We start from the raw sequence: 20,178 nt of genomic DNA on the forward strand, positions 1-20,178 counted from the left end.
TTAATATGCATATGCATAATTAAACCGACCTTTGATTGTGCGGAACACATCAATGCTAAAGAACTACGACGAAATTTTTCTTCAAATTTCTATATTATGTGGAATGAAATCTGTATCATTTTGAAGACATGGTGCTAGCATTCTATTATTCAAAGATATATGTCTAAGATACAAAAATATTATCAAAACTATTTTCTAAGATAGAAATTCAGAGTACACTTAGTCAAAAATATAACTATATCACGTTTACAAAATTAAAATCCTATTAATAATATATTTAATTATAATTAATTACTTCTTCTTAAAATTGATATTAATGTCCTAGTATACAAATCAATAAATATTTAAAATAAATCTTTTTGAATGTCATGCTAACATACTATTAATGAAGAATCACCTTGAAAATTATCACTAAGTGGGGAGCGTCTATTTTGCGCTGCTTTTACTCTTTGTGTTGATTCCTTTTCAATCTTTACTTTATGTTTCTATTTTTTTAATTTAATGGCGATAATGATCACATTTTCACTAACTTAATCTTGTTTATTTCCTTTAGTAAGTAGCATAGCAGATTTACTTTCATCTTTTTCTACTACTTTCTAATGCACACTGTTATCGCTCATGCCTGGTGGATGATGGTTTCTATTACGAGTACAAAACGATGAATTTTTATTTTATTACATTTTTTTTTAATTCTTTCGAAGTCTATAATAGAATTCATAACTGAAGAGCACTAGTATGATTAATCTTCCAAATATATTAATAAGTTATATATAACAAATTGTAATTTATAATTTCTCCTTTTTATGTTTCAAAATGGAACATTGTTAAGCATTGCCTATAAACATGCTTGAATTTGGGCTTCACAATAGAGGTGTCAATAACATTACACATGTTTTTAAATTATAGACGCTTGGATGCGAGCTTCATAATACATGTTTTGACGAAGTCCTTTTAATCATAATTACCAAAGCAGACTGAATTAGGGTGGGTATCTAGTACAGGAATTTGAAAATCTTGATTGTTGAGAAATTATTATGTTTACTCACTACTACACGAGGGAATTTGAATTTTAAGACTTTTTTTTGGGCAAAATTAAAATTTCTTCTTAAATATCTACCACTCTCTTTTTACCATTTTATTCTGTTTTAAATATCTATTGCATCACCCTCTTTTCACCATTTTCTTTTGTCTTAAATACCTACCTCATCTTTTCAACATTTTCAAGCACAATATACTTTAGGAGATTACCTAGACCACCCAAGGACACGAACCAATACACAAAGATCCATATCAAGAGCTTCCTATAATACTCAATCAATGCAGGGTGGAGATTCATTTCCTAGGGCTTGTGGAGGATAGAATGTTATGTTCCCGCGTATTTATCAGGCAGGAGTTTCATGGAAGCTCTGGCTAGGCGAAATATGCAAGCAAAAATAAAGAAACACACCCTCAATAAAAAACCTACCTTTTCGTTAGATATCATCATTATGCAGAAGATACAATCCAACCAACAATATTGGCTCCGTGGAGCGAGTCTCCCCTTTTTCTCTCCCTTATTTCACTCTGGGAATCAAACTCAAATTACAACTACGAAGGAAACAAGGACATATTGACTTTAGTGTGTGGGAGACACCCTGCACCATGAAGAAGATGACAAAGAAGGTACTGGCAGAATTGAACCCTATTAACTCACCATTGTACCATGACCGATGAGCCATTCCTTAGAGATACATAAGTCATATTGATCTATTTTATTATAATACGATGTGGTACCAAGGAAGAGAACCCGGGTGGCAAGGGTCAAAGGTGCATAGGGTTTAGGGTTATTCTCTTTAAAATTTCTATGACATTGGTTGAGGGTTTGGTTTATGTGGTTATGTTTTCCTAGTAAAAAGGGGTACTTTACTTTCACATAGCATTTGATTTCCAATATTGAATTTTATAATAACTAAATTTATGGAGTTCAACAAATATACATTTGATAGGTAGACCAACTTATACTTTGGCGGAGGCTCACTCAAACATGAATGTAATATTGTTACCATTGATTATGTTTTGAAGTAGCAATTTCAATGAAATAATATAGAATATATTATTGTCTTTTGTAATATTTCCATAGTTCGAATTTGAAAGGAAACCTTGTTATCAAGCTAGGGGCTCCACATCAAAGTAAAATCATGTAGGTTACATTATTATCATTTGCAATAGATTTAAATCTCATGAAATCACCCTCTTACCATAAAGAAGGCTAAAATCAAACTTCAAAATTTTTACTAGAGATGAGAAGAAACATGAACAGTAAAACAATGAGAGCTTGAAGTATTGATTCAAAAGGAAATGTGCTGCAGGTGGGAATCTTCAAGAATTAAGGTTTGCAGCGAAGAAAGGTCACCAAGTCACCTCAATTTTATTTATTTTTACATAATAAGTGTAGGTGATTGTGAGCACCAAAAATAACCGAAAACAATTCATACTTGCTTCCACTATCCTTATTACTAATCATATTTCTAGCAATTGCAAGTCAACCTCACCTAGATCATTATTTCTTAAAACCACACATTGGGAGGTTTATACATGATTTTTAATCTAAAAATTAAATGCGCCTATGATATAACCAATGGGAAGAAACTTTTCTCTTCTCAACCTATCATGTACCAAAACATAAAAAATGCTCCACCATTTCCAATCCTTTATATGTTTAATCTTATGTGAAGTTCCAAAAGTGAATGTGTAAATGGATATCAAATGTCCCTCAAAATCCTACACCTGAAACACTCTTAGATAGTCCTAAAATATGAGGAAAATCATCCTGTATATTGGGTCCAAAAATATTGCCAAAGACCATTAGTTAAGAATCTTAGGATAATGTAAATGTTTGAGTAACAAATGATGTAACAAATTTTCTTCGGGTATGGGCACTTCTTTAAAAGGTAAATTATGTTCATGATGATACCAAGGACTAGTACTTCAAGTTTTTGTGCCTTCCTTTCTATTATGTTATCTCTTCCCTTGATTTTATCACATAAAGTGCTTCAGATTCAAGAACGAGGAAATCAACTGATTTTGAAACCATTGACTTCACATTTTTTTTGTTTTTAGTACAAATTAATTATTAAAATGTCGTTATTATGTTGTGCCCTCATCCTAGTAGATCAACTATTATACCTCTATGAAATGTGATAAGATGTTAGCGCCATAGTTGATGACAAGAGTAATGTGTAAATCCCACTTGAGATAGGATGTAGCCACTGCTCATAAATTCACCCTTTTCTACTCATTTTAATAGCAATTGATAGGTTTAAGAGCTAAGTGTTGCATCCTAATTCCTACTTTTATTTAAACATAGCATGTAATTGTTCTTGTAGCTGTTAGTTCAGATGTCAGACCTACCCATCATAGACTTTGTAACTGATGACTTAATGCTCTCAATCGATTGAATGTTTTAATGTTTCCTTCCTTCATTTTCCCAATGAATTCCTCTAGTTTTGAGTATATCTCATTTGATTTTGGATGTCATCGTTATCACCAATAATTTTCATGTGAACCCTTTCCCAAAATAATAGAATGCATTTGTCTCTCTCACAATAACTCGTTGAACAACAATTCCTGTTAACAAACCTTATAGAAGCATTACAATCATCAAGCGCATGATAAGTTTTGACAACATGAATGGATGTTTGTTGTGGAATGATGAATTGCACAAGTTATTCCCATCTTTCGCTATAGTAACGAAGAGGTTGTTCATCATTCTTCTCTTCTAAATCTCACATAGAATTGGTTTCAACCACATATTCCGATTCCTTCAATTGCTCGGTCCATTCTTTTAGCTTTTAGTATAACTCATTTTTTTATGGATGTGACCTATCTCCTACAAAAAATGCATCCACCTTATACTTAACTTCAATCCAAATGCATGTGGGTTCCTTCTTCATGGACCTTTTTTTCACTTTTCTCCTCATTTGTGTTGTGTCATTCCATTTTCCAGCTACTACATAGGCATTTGAAAGAAAAAATATGTTGGTCCATCATGTGGCACCAAATCAAAAATATTTTTTTTTCATATTCTTTCCATGTTTTACATCACCTTGGACTCCAGAAGTAGCAAGAAAGATTCAGCCCCCAAGCACAATGTTAAAATGACATTTCATTGATAAGATTCATTACCTCTTCCAACTATCCAACATGATTGATTTGAGTTGGCTCAATTCCCGAATTTAACCAAGATATTTTACTTCCGTGATGTTGTTAAAATTGCATTTAAAGGAGCATAAGGGAACATATATGCATGCTGTAAAGAAGAAGGAACATGACAAGAATCAACAACATAAAACACAAGACGTTGATAATGGAGTTCGTCGAGGAGGGACTACATCTCCGGGCCCCGGTGTCAAGATGGTGTAGGCCACTGCATTAAGTGCTAGAAAGAGTGATGATGTACATGCATGTGTTTTCTCTATCATACAAGGAATATTCCCTCACGCAGGAGTGGCTCCAAGAGATTTTTCGCTGCAGGAACTCTCATTAAAAAAAAGGACTCCTATCAGCATGACATAATTTCACATATGTTAATAATGAGCATCCCGCTAACATGGCATCAAAGGGATCTCAACTCAAACATACAAGGTGACACATGAGTATTTCGTCAACATCAAGACAAAGGGATCTCAATCAAAACATGACAATAAGTACATCTCACATCAAGAACAAAACAAGATCCCACATCAAACATCATACAGGGATCTATACAACACAATGCATCTCAAGTAAAGAGACAAAGAGGTACATGATCACATTGCATATATTTCACATCAAGGAGTTATCTGAAGAAGAGGATGATAAACTGTTGGATCTGGCTGTACCATCAATCTCGTGGCGTCGAATCTCATGGAAATGATTGCTCTCACATTGAATGTTGACACCTGAACTCCACCTTGAAAAGTGGCCAAAAAATGGAATGATCAAATGGAAAATCTAATTGCACCATTAGATTTGTGGCGCCGAATAGTGTAAAATTGACTGTCAAATTTCTGAATTCCAATAAAGTGAAAATCTTGGGCTATAAGAATCTTTTAGATTCCTCAAAGATTCCCCCCTTTGGGTCATCTGAAGATCTGCTGCTAAAATCAAAATTATGTCTGTGCCATCAGGTTCGTGTCATCGAGAGGTGTAGGATCAACATAAAGTTTGTCCAATTTGGACACTGGAAAAATTTCGCCCTCCTGAAAAATGGGCACAATCATGGTTTCCCCTGCCTCTTTTTTCCATGCTCATGGTTCCACCTGCAAATTAATTAAAAAAAATGTCTTGAGAACCATTCCATCATTCTGCCTCTTGGAACTGCGTTTTCTCACGGTTCCACCGTTCCCCGTTCAAATCCGCCTCCGTTCTCCCTCCTAGTCGAACTGAAAGACGAGTTTAAATATGAAATGGGCGGGCGGATTAACCAACAAGTACAATTGGCATGTTGGTTAGGGTGTAGTGGTGGAGGCGAGGAGGTCGGGGGATCAAAACCCGCCTCCACCAAAAATACATGTCGTTTGTTTTAATTTTGGGCGCGGTTGTTTTGTTTGCAACCAACATTAAAGTTTTGTTGTAACTGTGTTGAATGGGCGATTGGAGTGATAACCGTGCGGTTTTTGGTTAATGTGGCATGTAATACGAAACCGTTACATTTTGCGTTGTATTGATGTGTGGGTTGGTTGGGTTGCCTGTGGAGCGAGTTGGCCACGTGGCCGGGCGGGTTTGATTCCTTCAACCCATAACTATTTATGTGTTGTGTGTTGCGGGGGTGTGGGTCGGGTCCATCGGAGTTGGCATGCCCACCCCATATATATTTATATAACGTTAGTTGGGGGTCGGCGGGGGTCATTGCCCGTCGGCCATTTTTTTTAATTAACTTTAATAAATGGTTTTTGGAGGGTCTGATGGAGGTGGCGGGGATCATGGCCCGCCACCTATTTTATAATATTTTTTTGATTTTATAATCAATAATAGTCATTTTTAATTTTGTCTAATATAAGGGATATTAGACAAATTAAGTATCCAACAAATTCATTCGTTCTTGGGAGCTAGGTTCCCATGCCGGTTGACGGTGAATTTGTAGGACACTTAAACCTGGCCCATTGCCCAACTTTGACCAAAACTTTGACTAGCTCTTTCTCCCTCATACAAGCTCAGATTTGAGTGCCATTCACACCGTTGGAATCAAGGTGACGAGCACTTCGATCTGGTGCTGGTTTGGGAGCGATCTGACCACTTTGAATTTTGACCCTTTCTGAGTCCTCTGGGACTTCTGCATGTGTCTGGAGCCACCTAGATCAATCCTCCCCATTGAGGAGCTTTTGGTCCTCCAAAAGCATGAAAAATAATCTACAACTTATTTGTACCATGTCTGCAATTACAAGTATCTTATATGTCACCCTTCCTTCTCCTTCACCATTGTCCTTCGGAGCCATAAGCAATGAGCCGACACTTGTAACCTCTGCAAACCTGTAGTACAATTATGCAAATTACATGCTTGATTTACATGACCAACTAAAGACCCAAGCATCCCATACGTGCCATGAGTTTATAACACATACTCGGTGGTCAAGTATACATCAAAATGGAAACAATACCCGAGCTATGGAAACAAGGCCAACATATCATTGTTGCTTCAACAAGTGATGTAAAACACCTCATCATTGCAACACATGATTTACAAAAATAAGGCCAAACAATATTGTTGCTTTGACAAGTGATGGAAAGACATCATCACTTTCACAGTTTAAAATGCAACACAAAATAAGACTAGACATCATTGTTGCTTAAGAGGTGATGGAAAACACATCATCACTTTTACATTTTAAAATGCAACAAATGATTTACAAAAGCACAACCATGACAAGCTAACATACCTAGAAACCATTTTTCACTTATCGATGTGAATGGGTCATCTCCCTGTGGTGGTTTTTCTTATCGAACATTGTTTCACCTGGTTCATGCACGGATGCTTTGTTTTTAAGGCACTGCTCTAGATGGAGTCTTCAACACGTGGCTCTTTGATGACCACTTCTGTCGCAGTGACTGCAATAAGTCTTCTTCCTCCAGATCTGCTTTACTTTCTTCTTCTGTGGTGGAGAAGGCCTTTCACGCCTCATCCTTTTGTGTGCTGCTATTCTTTTCCAACACTCAGAAAATGTATGGTTATGTAATCCACAAAAAATACATGTTTTTCGATGCCATGTTTTACGTTCATCATTAAAAACATGATCGTAATCGAAATGAACATTCGAATATCGAGACTTGCTATACCTTTCCTTCCCGTCTCTTGTGTCATTATGGAGATGAGAGCTTGCCTCAACTCTTTACCTACAATGGGCACTGCCATATGATGATGGTGATGTGTTCCCATCATTCTCTTCCCTTGACGATTTCGACGATGCCTTGAAACAATCTGACACCTTCAAGCACTCTCCTTCGGTGTATCCCAAGCCTGCAAATCGAGGTCTCTACACAACCTCCAATGGTTGAGTTATGCCTTGGTTATTAACGCCAAGTTCTTCTTCCTCCTTGTACCTCATCCCGGTAAGGAGCCTCATGTTTGTCCATGTAATTGGTATCTCCACATCTCCAACAGAAATCATACTATGTGAAGATGAAATTAAAGGGAATTCAACATATTTTACCTCCACTATCGATTTGGAAAGAAATGATGAGGGCTTCTCATCATCTGTTGTTGGTGGTTCGTTCGCTATCTTGGCGCATTCCCCAACTTCCTTTCCAACATACCCAAGTCCTGCTTGATGAGGTAATTCATCTACTTTGATGGGGTTGACAATGCCTTGGCCATTAATGCCCAAGCCTTTTCCTTCATACCCCATTTTCTTCACCAGTTTGAAGCCAATTCCTGTGGTATGATTTTCAGAAACAGCGAAATCATCATCAAGAAACATACACGAAGATGGAAAACTACTTTTTACCTCACATGGGTCACGTTGCAACTTTTCCAAGGCCTCGTCCTTAACTTGTAGCTATTGTAGCAAACTTTGTTTCTCCTCTTTCTCTTCATGTAGAAGCATTTTCAATTTAGCATTCTCTGTTTGAAGATTCTAGTTGTTGTGCTTCAGTTTTTCCAGGGCCTCTTCTGTGGCTCGCAACTGAAGTTGCAATCGCTCCTTTTCCTCTGTCTCTTTTTGTAGAGATTCATACACTATTTCCACCTTTCTGGAAATTCTGAGGATGGTCTCGTACATCACTTTGTCATCCTCCATCGTTACATGTTCCATTCTTCACACTCGCAATTCACATCCACGCAAAGACCGCTTCGATACCAAACTTGATCCTAGTTGACTGAACTCCTGGAGCTAACCAAGATCTTTTACTTTCGTGATGTTGTTAAAATTGCATTTAAAAGAGCAAAAGGGAACATATAACATAGTTACTGATCAAACGAGAACTATTACCTCAAAACGGGTACTCTAGCCCAAAAACCCCCAAAAAACATGAAAAAACAACCCAAAAATGAAAATTGTGTATTCGAGAACGATGTTTTTTTTTAGGATAAATTTTCAACAATTTTTTTAAATGGAAGTAAAAACCATTTTTTTTTTGCAAAATGGATGAAAAAAACACCCTTAAAAAAATAAGTGTTGATTCTGGAATAACAAAAAAAAAATTGAGTTACAATTTTGACATTTTTTAGCAATGGAATTAAAGATAAAATATCTAGACTTTGAAAAACTGTAAAATTCCAACAATTCTCGAACATGATGTTAAAGATAAAATATCATATCTCAAATCCTGATAATTCCAACAATTTTCATCCATGTTGTTAAAGATAAAATATCTTGACTCTAAAAAACCTTGAAATTGTAATTGTTTTCAATCATAGCATTAAAGACAAAATATCATGACTTAGAAAAACATCAAAATATTGACAAATTTTCAGCCATGCAATTAAAACCAAGGATTATGATTGCAAAAAGTATTCAAAATATTTCAAGCATGACATTATGGAAAAATTTTATGACAAAAAACTTTAAAAATGAACACCCAAGAATAATTTATTCTTTAAATGCTAAATATATAACAATTTTAAAATCTTAGCCTAAGACAACTCGATACATTGCAACAAAAATTTAAAAATCAACCATCAAATTGACACACGTGTATGTGAACTCGACCCGTTTTAATGAAAACATAAAGACCAACCATGAAATTGATATATTGTGGGGGCAGACTCGATTCATTATAACGAAAATTTTAAAATCAACTATCAAATTGCCCATAATGGGATCGGGTTGCTAGACGAGCATCGACACAGACCCTCTAGAAAAAAATAAAAATAAAAACCAAAATAAAAAATAAATGTATAAAGAAATAAAAATGAAAAATACAAAAGAAAACAAAAATTCAAATATTGAAAAATAATAATAATACAAAAGAAAACAAAAATTTTAATATTGATAAAAAGAAAAAACAATGAAAAAAGCACACAAAAAAAAAGAAAAAGAAATTCAAATATTAAAAAAAAACCAATAAAACAACACAAAAAAATTAAAAATCAAATAAAAAAATAAAAATAAATAAAATAGTAGAAAAACAGAATAAATAATGCAAAAGACACCAAAAATTCAAATATAGAAACAAATAATAATAACATAATTATTTTTTAAAAATAATAACATCGAAATAAAAAATTAAAAAAGAACTTAAAAACATGACAACAATATCAACTGAACAAAAAAAAAAAAAAAAAGAAGAAGAAGAAGAAGAAAATTAACTTATAAATATAAAAAAATTAGACAAAAAATAAAAATAAAATACAAAAATATCATAAAATAATTAAAAGAAAAAAAAACATTTTTTAAATAAAAAAATACATAACTCAAAAAAAAATTAAAAAGGAAAAAAGAATATATATATAACAATTAAAATAAAACTAAAAAAAATAAAAAAATATTAAAAAAATAATCAAAATAAAACATTTAAAAATAATAAATTTAAAATTTACAAAAAAAATCTAAAAAAATTAAAATAAATAAATAAAAATAAAAAAGTAATTATAGAAGAAGAAGAGTAAAATAAAATAAAAACCAAATAAAAAAACAAAAAAAAAAATATGACCAAAAAAAAAAAAATTAAAAACCTAAAGAAAAAAGAAATTCCCCGGCCAGCCTGAGGCCCAACTGGCCAGGGGTGGCAAGGGGACGATTCATGACAAAAAATAAAAATAAAAAAAATAAATAATGTAAAAATGTAAAAAAAAAAACAGAGTTAACTTGTAAAAATGAAAAATTTAAATAAAAATAAAAAATAAAAAAAGAAAGAAAGAAAAATCTAAAAGTATATATGAAAAAAAAAAAAAAAAAAACATTTTTTAAGTTTAGAATAAAAAATAAAAAGTAAAAACATGACTTGAAAAAGAGTTAAATAATTACCAAAAAATAAATTTAAATAAAATAAAATAAAAACATTAAAAAAAAATCAAAACTATTAAAAAAAATAAATTTAAAATTAAAAAAATAAATATATATATATATATATATATATATATATATATATATATATATATATATATATATATATATTTGAAAAAAAAAAATTCATGGCAATAAAAAAAAATTAAAATTTAAAAAAATAAATTTAAAATTTAAAAAAATAAGTAAAAAAACATTAAAAAAATCATTAAACAAAAATTAATAAAAAAAAAATAATTAAAAACTAACCCTGTCTCCCCTATCCCCCACCCTCACCTCACCCTCACTCACCCCCTCTCCCCCCCCTCGACCCATTGCCCCTCACCCCCCTCCCCTCTCCTCTCCCTGCCCCACCTCACTCACCCCTCTCCCCTCCCCTCGCCCCGACCCCCTCCCCTCTCCGCTCACCCCCTCAACCCCCTACCCTCACCCCTCTTCGCCTCCCCGCTTCCGCACTCCCTCACCTCCCTCCCCTCCCAACCCCCAGCTAGCGCCCTGGAGGGGAGGGGGTGACAAAGCACGGAGGCGGGGAGGCAGAGAGGGGTGAGGGTAGGGGGTTGAGGGGGGTGAGGGGAGAGGAGAGGGGGCTGAGTAAGGGGAGGGGGTTCGAGCTGGCTAGGGGCGAGGAGGGGGGCGGGGGTGAGGAATGGGGAGAGGTGAGGGAGGGGTAATGGGGAGGAACAAGGGGAGGGAAGAAGGGAAGAGGGTGAGGGGATGGGTGGTGAGGGAGGCATAGGGGAGAAGAGTGAGGGAGGAGACGGGGATGAGGGAGGGGTGGTGGCGGAGAGGTTGAGGGGATGGGGTGAGGGGTAGGAGCGGAGGGAACAGAGGGGAGAGGGGTGAGGGAGGGGTGATGGGAGAGGGGGTGAGGGCACGAGGTGAGGGGTAGGAGGAGGGGATGGGGTTGGCGGTATTTATTTATTTTTAATTGTTTTTTTATATTTTTTTAAATTTATATATATATATATATATATATATATATATATATATATTTTAAATAAGTTTTTTATTTTTTATTTTATTATTATTATTTTATATATATATAATTTAATTTTTTAGTTTATTTAATTATATTTAATTGGTTTTTTAATTGTTTTTACATAAATATTTTTAATGCTTTTTATTTTTATTTTATTTTTAATTTTTAAAATTTTATTTAAAATTGATTTTTTTTAGTTTGTTTTGATTTTTTTTTTTGGTTTAATTTGTTTTTCTTTATATATATATATATATATTGAAAAAAATTCATTTTTTATTTTTTATTTTATTTATTTATTTATTGTTTTTTTCCGTTAATTTTTTATTCAATTATTTTATTTTTACGAGTTAATTTTTGTTTCCTTTTTACATTTTTATAGGTTTTTTTTTTGTATTTGATTTTTTTTTTTTTTTAAACTAACATGAAAATCACCAACATTTAAAAAAAATTATCCACACTCAGTTGATTAGAAAATTTAAAGTGTAAAAACTAAGTTCTTTCAACAAAAAGGGTTGATGCTCATCAGCGCTTTTCAAAATCAAGATGAAAATCACTAACAAAAAAAAAAATGTTCACACTTGAGACAAAAAAATAAAAATTGAAGTGTCAAAAATAAGCCCTCTAAAAAGATGTGTTGATGCTGCATCAACACTTTTCAAAATCAACATGAAAATCACTAACATCAAAAAAAAATGTTCATACTTGATACATAAGAAAATTTAAAGTGCCAAAAATATGCTCAAACAAATAAAAAGTGTATTCTCACATTACCACTTTTCAAAATCGAGTGATTTTTTGGTACATCAAAAAAATGGGTACCAGTTCACTTTCTTGTTTGATTGGTAACTATGTTATATATAAATGTTGTAAAGAAGAAGGAACATGACAAGAATCAGCAACATAAAACACAAGACGTTGATAATGGAGTTTGTCCAGGAGGGACTACGTCTCCGGGCCCCAGTGTCAAGATGGTGTAGGCTGTTGCATTAAGTGCTGGAAAGAGTGATGATGTACATGCATGTGTTTTCTCTATCATACAAGAGTGGCTCCAAGAGATTTTTCGCTGTAGGAACTCTCATTAAAAAAAAAAGGACTCCTATCAGCATGACATAATTTCACGTATGTTAATAATGAGCATCCCGCCAACATGGCATCAAAGGGATCTCAACTCAAACATACATGGCGACACATGAGTATCCCGTCAACATGGCAAAAAAGGGATCTCAATCAAAACATGGCAATAAGTACATCTCACATCAAGAACAAAACAAGATCCCACATCAAACATCATACAAGGATCTTTACAGCGTAATGCATCTCAAGCAAAGAGACAAAGAAGTACATGATCACATTGCATATACCTCACATCAAGGAGTTGTTTGAAGAAGAGGATGATAAATTACTGGATCTAGTTGTACCATCAATCTCGTGGCATCGAATCTCATGGAAATCACTGCTCACACATTGAATGCTAACACTTGCACTCCACCTTGAAAAGTGGTCGAAAAATGGAATGATCAAATGGAAAATATGATTGCACCATCAGATTTGTGGCGTCGAATAGTGTAAAATCGACTATCAAATTTCTGAATTTTGACAAAGTGAAAATCTAAGTCTACAAGAATCTTTTAGATTCCCCCTAGATTCTTCAACGATTCCCTCCTCTGGGTCATCTGCAGAATTGCTTCTCAAATCAAAATTCTGTCTATGCCATCAGGTTCGTGTCACTAATAGGTGTAGGATCGACATAAATTTTGTCCAATTTGGAGACTGGCAAAATTTTGCCCTCCTGAAAATTGGGCTCAATCATGGTTTTGCCTGCCTCTTTTTTCCACGCTCATGGTTCCACCTGCAAATTAATTAAAATAACATGTCTTGAGAATCATGCCATCATTTTGCCTCCTGGAACTGCGTCTGCTCGCGGTTCCACCATTCCCCGTTCAAATCTGCCTCTGTTCTCCCTCTTGGTCGCACTGAAAGACATGTTTAAATATGAAATGGGTAGGTGGATTAACCAACAGGTACAGCTGGTGTGTTGGTTAGGGCGGAGTGGTGGAGGCAAGAAGTTCGGGGGTTCAAATCCTGCCTTCGCCAAAAATACACATCATTTGTTTTAATTTTGGGCGCGGTTGTTTTGTTTACAACCAACATTAAAGTTTTGTTGTAACTGTGTTGAATGGGCGGTTGGAGTGATAACCGTGCAGTTTTGGGTTGATGTGGCATGTAATATGGAACCATTACATTTTGTGTTGTATTGATGTGTGGGTCAGTTGGGCCGCCCATGGAGCGGGCCGGCCACGTGGCCGGGTGGGTTCGATTTCGCCGGCCCATAACTATTTATGTGTGGTGTGTTGCGGGGTGTGGGCCGGGTCCACCGGAGTTGGTCCGTCCACCCCATGTATATTTATATAATGTTGGTTGGGGGCCGGCGGGAATCATGGCCTGTCGGCCATTTTTTTTTAATTAACTTTAATATATGGTTTTTGGAGGGTCCGATGGAGGTGGCGGGGGTCATGGCCCGCCACTTATTTTATAATATTTTTTTGATTTTATAATCAATAATAGTCATTTTTATTTTTGTCTAATATAAGGGATATAAGACAAATTAAATATACAACAAATTTTCTCGTTCTTGAGAGCTAGGTTCCCACGCCGGTTGACGGTGAACTTGTAGGACACTTAAATGCAGCCCATTGCCCAACTTTGACCAAAACTTTGACTGGCTCTTTCTCCCTCATACGATCTCGGATTTGAGTTTCGTTCACACCGTTGGAATCAGGGTGACGGGAACTTTGATTTGGTGCTAGTTTGGGAGCGATTTGACCACTTTGAATTTTGACATTTTTTAGTCCTCTAGGACTTCTGCATGTGTCTAGAGCCACCTGGATCAATGACCAGGGATATCCACCATGTAGCCATAATGTTCCGTTCTTGGTGTGATACCATAATCTCTACTTTTATAATTGAAGTAATTATAACCTTTGTCAAGTAGCCATACGTGACTTTATTTGCTTAAGCTTGCAATTAGTTGTTTCATAGATTCCAAGTGCATATTTAAATTCTAGAGCACCCCTCACTATATAATATGGAACTTCCTTCCATGAAAAATCATAGTAACCTACACACAATTGCATGATCCTAGCTACTCCTTTGTGAGCTAATGCTCTAGTGAACATTTCTATCGAGTATTCACCCTTTACCAACTCTAACATTTTATTGGAATTTTCACTATCAAAAATATTTTCTTTATCACCAAACTTGGTGCCCCCTTCCTTCTCTCCATTGGTGGTGGCTATAAAAAAGGATGAGAAATTACATAGAAAAATAGTGATAGGGAGACAAAAAAAACAAAGGAGGCCTAGTTGTTGTTGCTTACAAATATTTTGTATAATGATAGACTACCTCTTGGTAAAAAAGCAATATCATTGTCAATAGATTGATTTAGAGGGGAATGGAAAGAATTTTAATTTCCTTTTACAATGGGACTTTAATGTCATTCAACTTGAAGCGTGCCATTAATATCCCACAATCATTGTTGTCCATGAGACCATGTTATGCTCAGGAATTTCACAAAATACATTTTGTGCTTCCTATATGCTCCCACATTTGGTGTGCATGTCAATAAGAGCACCACCCATAAAGAAATCTGTTTCAAATCTAGTTTTAAATACATGGGAAATAATCAACTTGCCCCTTTCCAAATACATTACACTACTACATGGAAAGGTTTTTTAAGACATTAGCTTAAGATGGAATAACAATATCGTCTCAACTTTTCTTTTTTACTTCTTATTTATTTTAATTAATATTTACTCTTTGTTCTTTTTATCTCTCTAGCAACATAATAGGGTTTTTCTATGAGCGGAATGGATATGAAATTACACTCCTAATTCTCGTTGTGCGCTTCTCCCAATAAATTATGCTCAACGTTGTGATATACTGCTCATCCTTTTCCTCGACCCTCTCTATAGAATTCGAACTTGAAACCCTGTCTCGGCGAGAGATGCATTAAATTTGAGAATGAAAGCCCTTTGAAGTGTGTACTGGTGCCTTATAACAACTTGATCGTATATTTCTTCCATAGATGGACATTTTTGTGTATTCCTACTTCGCTCCTTTACTCAAAAACTGAGCTTTAAAGAATGACAACAAGCTCATGAGAGGAGGACAACTGGCTTGCTTTTGTTGGGATGAAGCTACACAAAACAAGCCAGGATTAAGACTATTAAAACCATGGATGTTGTCCATGCACTAAAGAGGAAAGGGTGGATTTTCTCTACTGATATTCATTCATTTTAGATTGAAGAGGCATGACTAGGTACACCCATATTTTCATTTTATCATCGATTTGGAATTTTTTCCTCTCAAAATTTCTAGAGTCTTGGACTAGGGTTCACATAGTTTTCTTCCATGGTAAAAAATGGTTATGATAAGTCCAAGTATGGCTTCTCTTTCATCCTTTGGTCATCCCCTCGAGTTGTTTGTGATAGGTATACTCATCATTTTCCTTACTAAGTATTATTATTAACCCCTGTTGGAAATATTAATCCCAACCACTGCCTTAAACACACTGACAACCACCATACTTGCCCAGTCAACTTATGTAAGTTGTGGTTTTGTTTGCAGGTGGAAGGACTAAATTTCTAAGAAGAAGTACAACGTTGAACATTCCGCAACACATCAGATAGTTAAAGCACTTAATGAAGAGTTGGTAAATATGTATGGGAAAACAGTCACTCCATGACTGTTATCTACACTCCACAACACCTGCAAGTTCAAAAAATTCATCATTTTGTATAATCGCCCATCTCGTGTCTTAAATATTTTCTCTGTCATAAATTAATGAATCAAAGTTGTATGTTTAGTTAAATATGAATGTAAAATTCATTTTCATGGTTGAGAGTGAGAGAGAAGTCTTTGAGGTAGTGAGGAGAAAATCGTAGAGCAATTTGTGGTGGCCTCGTGAAAACAAGTTCTTATGGAGTTTTATAGAGAGTTACTCTGCAACCCTAGTGAAGCGTAAATCATAGTAAGATATTTTTTGTTTTACTTGGAGAAACAACCTCCAATTTATCATGCGAATGTATTTTCCTATGTTTTGAAATCTAATCCAAAGTATTTTCTGTTGTGATATGGTTTTTAACTTTCACGACTATCTTTACGCAACCATTTTGCTTTTACTCTGTTCTCCCACGAGTAAATTTCTGTGTTTTATTAAGCCCTTGTCTAGTTGCGATTTGCTTGCCGCAACTGATTTTTTGAAGTGAACTCTGAACTTCTCTTCCCTTGTAAAATTTTCTAACATGGTATCAGAGCAGGTTAAACTTTGTTAGTGTAAAAACATGTGCTTTTACTAGCAATTAAAAATCAATTTGAGGGCAAATTTTTGAAGAGTATTTACCAGTAGGTAGAAAGATTTTTTTACACTCAGAAATGGCACCATCAAGCAAAATCTTGACTAATTCTCAAATACCTCAATTTAAGGGGAAAATTTATGATTATTGGGCTATTACAATGAAGGCCATATTTTCTTCTCAAAACATTTGGGATTTGGTGGAGAATGGTTTTCAAGAACAAGTGGATGCAACAGCATACAATGCCTTGTCTCAAGTAGAAAGGGATTTGTTGATCGAAAACAGGAAGAAGGATGCAAAAGCCCACTTCTACATCTTTCAAGAAGTCCATGAAAGTATTTTCCTAAGGATTGTAGCAACAACAAAGTCCAAGAAAACATGGGACAACCTCCAGACAGCCTACCAAGGCATGGAAAAAGTCAAGACAACAAAACTGCAAATGTTGAGAAGAGACTTTGAAACAATTTGTATGAAATATTCTAAGAATGTAGACTCGTTTTTTACACATGTAATTGCACTGGTTACTCAAATCAAGTCTCATGGTGAGACACTTGAGGAAAGGAGAATAGTCGAGAAAGTTTTGAGAACTCTGCCAACAAGGTTTGATACCATTTTTGTGGCCATAGAAGAGATAAAGAATCTCTCACAGTTCTCAGTGGATGAGGTACATGTATCACTAGTTTCTCATGAACATAGATTGAATAGAGCAACAAAATCCTCATTGTAGCATGCCTTCAAGACACAAGTTTCATTTGGTAAATTTAGAGGCAGAGGGAGATCATATGCTAGAGCAAGAGGAAGAAGCCAACACATAGGTGGAAGAAGCAGCCCTTCAAGCTCAAGTGGAAGGGGAAACAATCAAAATCCAAGTCAAGGCCCAAGCCAAAATCAAGCACAAGGTTAGAGGTATGATAAATCTCAAGCTCAATGTCATTACTGTAAGAAGTATGGTCATTATGAAAATGAATGTTGAAAGAAGAAATATGACATTAGTAACAAACCAAGTTTAAATTTCACAAAAGAAAGTTAGAACCATGATAACATGTTTTTAGCTTGTAATGTAGCACAAGAAAAACAAAGTGATGTATGGTATCTAGATTCAGGGTGTAGCAACCACATGTCAGGGAACATAGAAATGTTTTCCAATCTAGATGAAAGTGTGAAATCTAAAGTGACATTAGGGACTGATAGAAAATTCTTTGTCATGGGAAAAGGAAGAGTTAATATCCTAACAAAGAAGAGGGAGAAGAAATACATCTCAGATGTTTACTTTATCCTTGGTTTGAAACATAACCTCATAAGCATTGGACAACTCATGCAAAAGGGCTACAATGTCTTTTTCAAAGATGATGAGTGCAAATTTTTGGATAGGCCTCCAAGCAGACAATTGATTGCAAAGGTTCAGATAACAAACAATAGACTGTTTCCCCTAAGGATAAGATAATATTTGAGGAATAAGGTGCACAAGCACAACTATCAATGAACTCACAAGAGGATGAAAGAAAAGTTGCAGTTGTTACACAAGTGAACTATCAAGCAGAGGTCAAAGATGAAAATTTGTTATCACATTTGATCAACTTTGGAGTTTTGAATTTGCTGCATAGGAAAGGCATGGTCACTACAACAAAACCAGCGATTTGCACCAGATTTTAGTGCAATTTTTTTGTAATTGTGATGAGCAACCTGGCGCTAAATCTGGCTCTATTGTACAATTTTTAAAGCGTCCTTTTTTGCACCTGATTTTGCATCCTTTTTCACGCTAGATTTTGCATCATTTTTTACACCAAACTATGCATCATTTTTTGCGTCAAATTTTGAACCAATATTTGCATCTTATTTTATGACAGGTTTTGCTTCTAGTTTTGTGTCATTTTTTGCATCTATTTTTCATTCTCTTTTGCTTCCTATTTTGTGTCATTCTTTGCTTCCATTTTTGCGCCATCATTTGCATCAAGTTTACACTGTATTTTGAATCCAATTTAACGTCTTTTTATGCATCCATTTTGTGTCAGTTTTTGCATCTAGTCTTACGCCAGATTTTGTATCTAGGCTTACACTAGTTTTTGCTTCTATTTTTGCACCAGCTTTGGTGCCTATCTTTGCACCATCTGTTGAATTTGATTTAGCACCAAATTTTGCATCCATTTTTGTGCCCATTTTTGCATCTTTTTTTGGACCATTTTTTACATCCACATTTACGTTTGATTTGTCTCCATTTTTCCCATCTCATTTTGCACCATATTTTGCGTCATTTGTTTCATCCAATTTTGCATCATTTTTAACACCATCTCTTGCATCTAATGTTACATCATTTTGAGCATCCAAATTTGCATTTATATTTGCATCTTATGTTGAGTCATGTGTTGTGTCCACCTTTGCATCTTATTTTGTGTCTAACGGTACATTCAATTTAGAGCCATTTTTTACGTCTACTTTTGTATTTGTTTTTGCACCAAGTTTTGCATCCAATTTTAAGCTATTTTATGCCCTTTTTTGCACCATTTTTTGTGTCTACTTGTGTCCAATGTTGCACCATTATTTACACCCACTTTTTCATCCAATTTTTCATTTTTTTGGTGTCTAGTTTTACATCATTTTCACCATCCAAATTTGCATCTTTTTTTGCCTCATTTTGTGTCCACATTTGCATATAATTTTGTGTCTGAGTTTGAGCCTAAATTTGCATTTGATTAGGAATCATTTTTTACATCCAATATGGCATCCTTGGTTTCACCTTTTTTCAGCCCCATTTTGCATCTTATTTTATGTCTTTTCTTACATCTTTTTTTTTCCCTTTTTTGCGCCCAAGTTTGCATCCCAAATTTACACCATTATTTGCATCATCATTTGGCATATTAATTTGTAACGTTTTTTGCTTCTTTTTAACGATCAACTTTGCATCTTATTTTACATCTAGTTGTTGTCTTTTTTTGCATCTAATTTGGTGCCCATTTATGTGTCCTTGTTTTTGCCCAATTTGATATCCTTTTGTATGCCATGTTTTGTTCCCTTCTTTGTGTCAACTATTGCACAATTTTTCACTTCTAATTTAAAACACTTTGTATGTCAATTGTTTTCATTTTGTATTAATTCCTAGTTTAACATCCAATTTTACTTTCAATTTTGCATCCATGGTTACATCCGCATTTGACTTCTTATATAGAGTATATTTTTCTTTACACATATGACCCCCTTTATAGATTCATAGTGAGATATATGATAGTTTCTAAATATCATTAAAGCAGATATCACAATTCAAAATCATTTGTAAAGAAATTTAAGAGAAACTGACAACATCCATCCAAAAAAATAACAATGTGTCATTAACAATTTTCAAAACATGTATAAAATAACAACATAATACTAATAAAATCAGTATTATTTT

This window comes from Pinus tabuliformis, chromosome 1_2 (genome assembly GCF_031772625.1).
Source record: "Pinus tabuliformis cultivar Carrire ecotype Pingquan chromosome 1_2, CPIR1, whole genome shotgun sequence".
NCBI lineage: Eukaryota > Viridiplantae > Streptophyta > Pinopsida > Pinales > Pinaceae > Pinus > Pinus tabuliformis.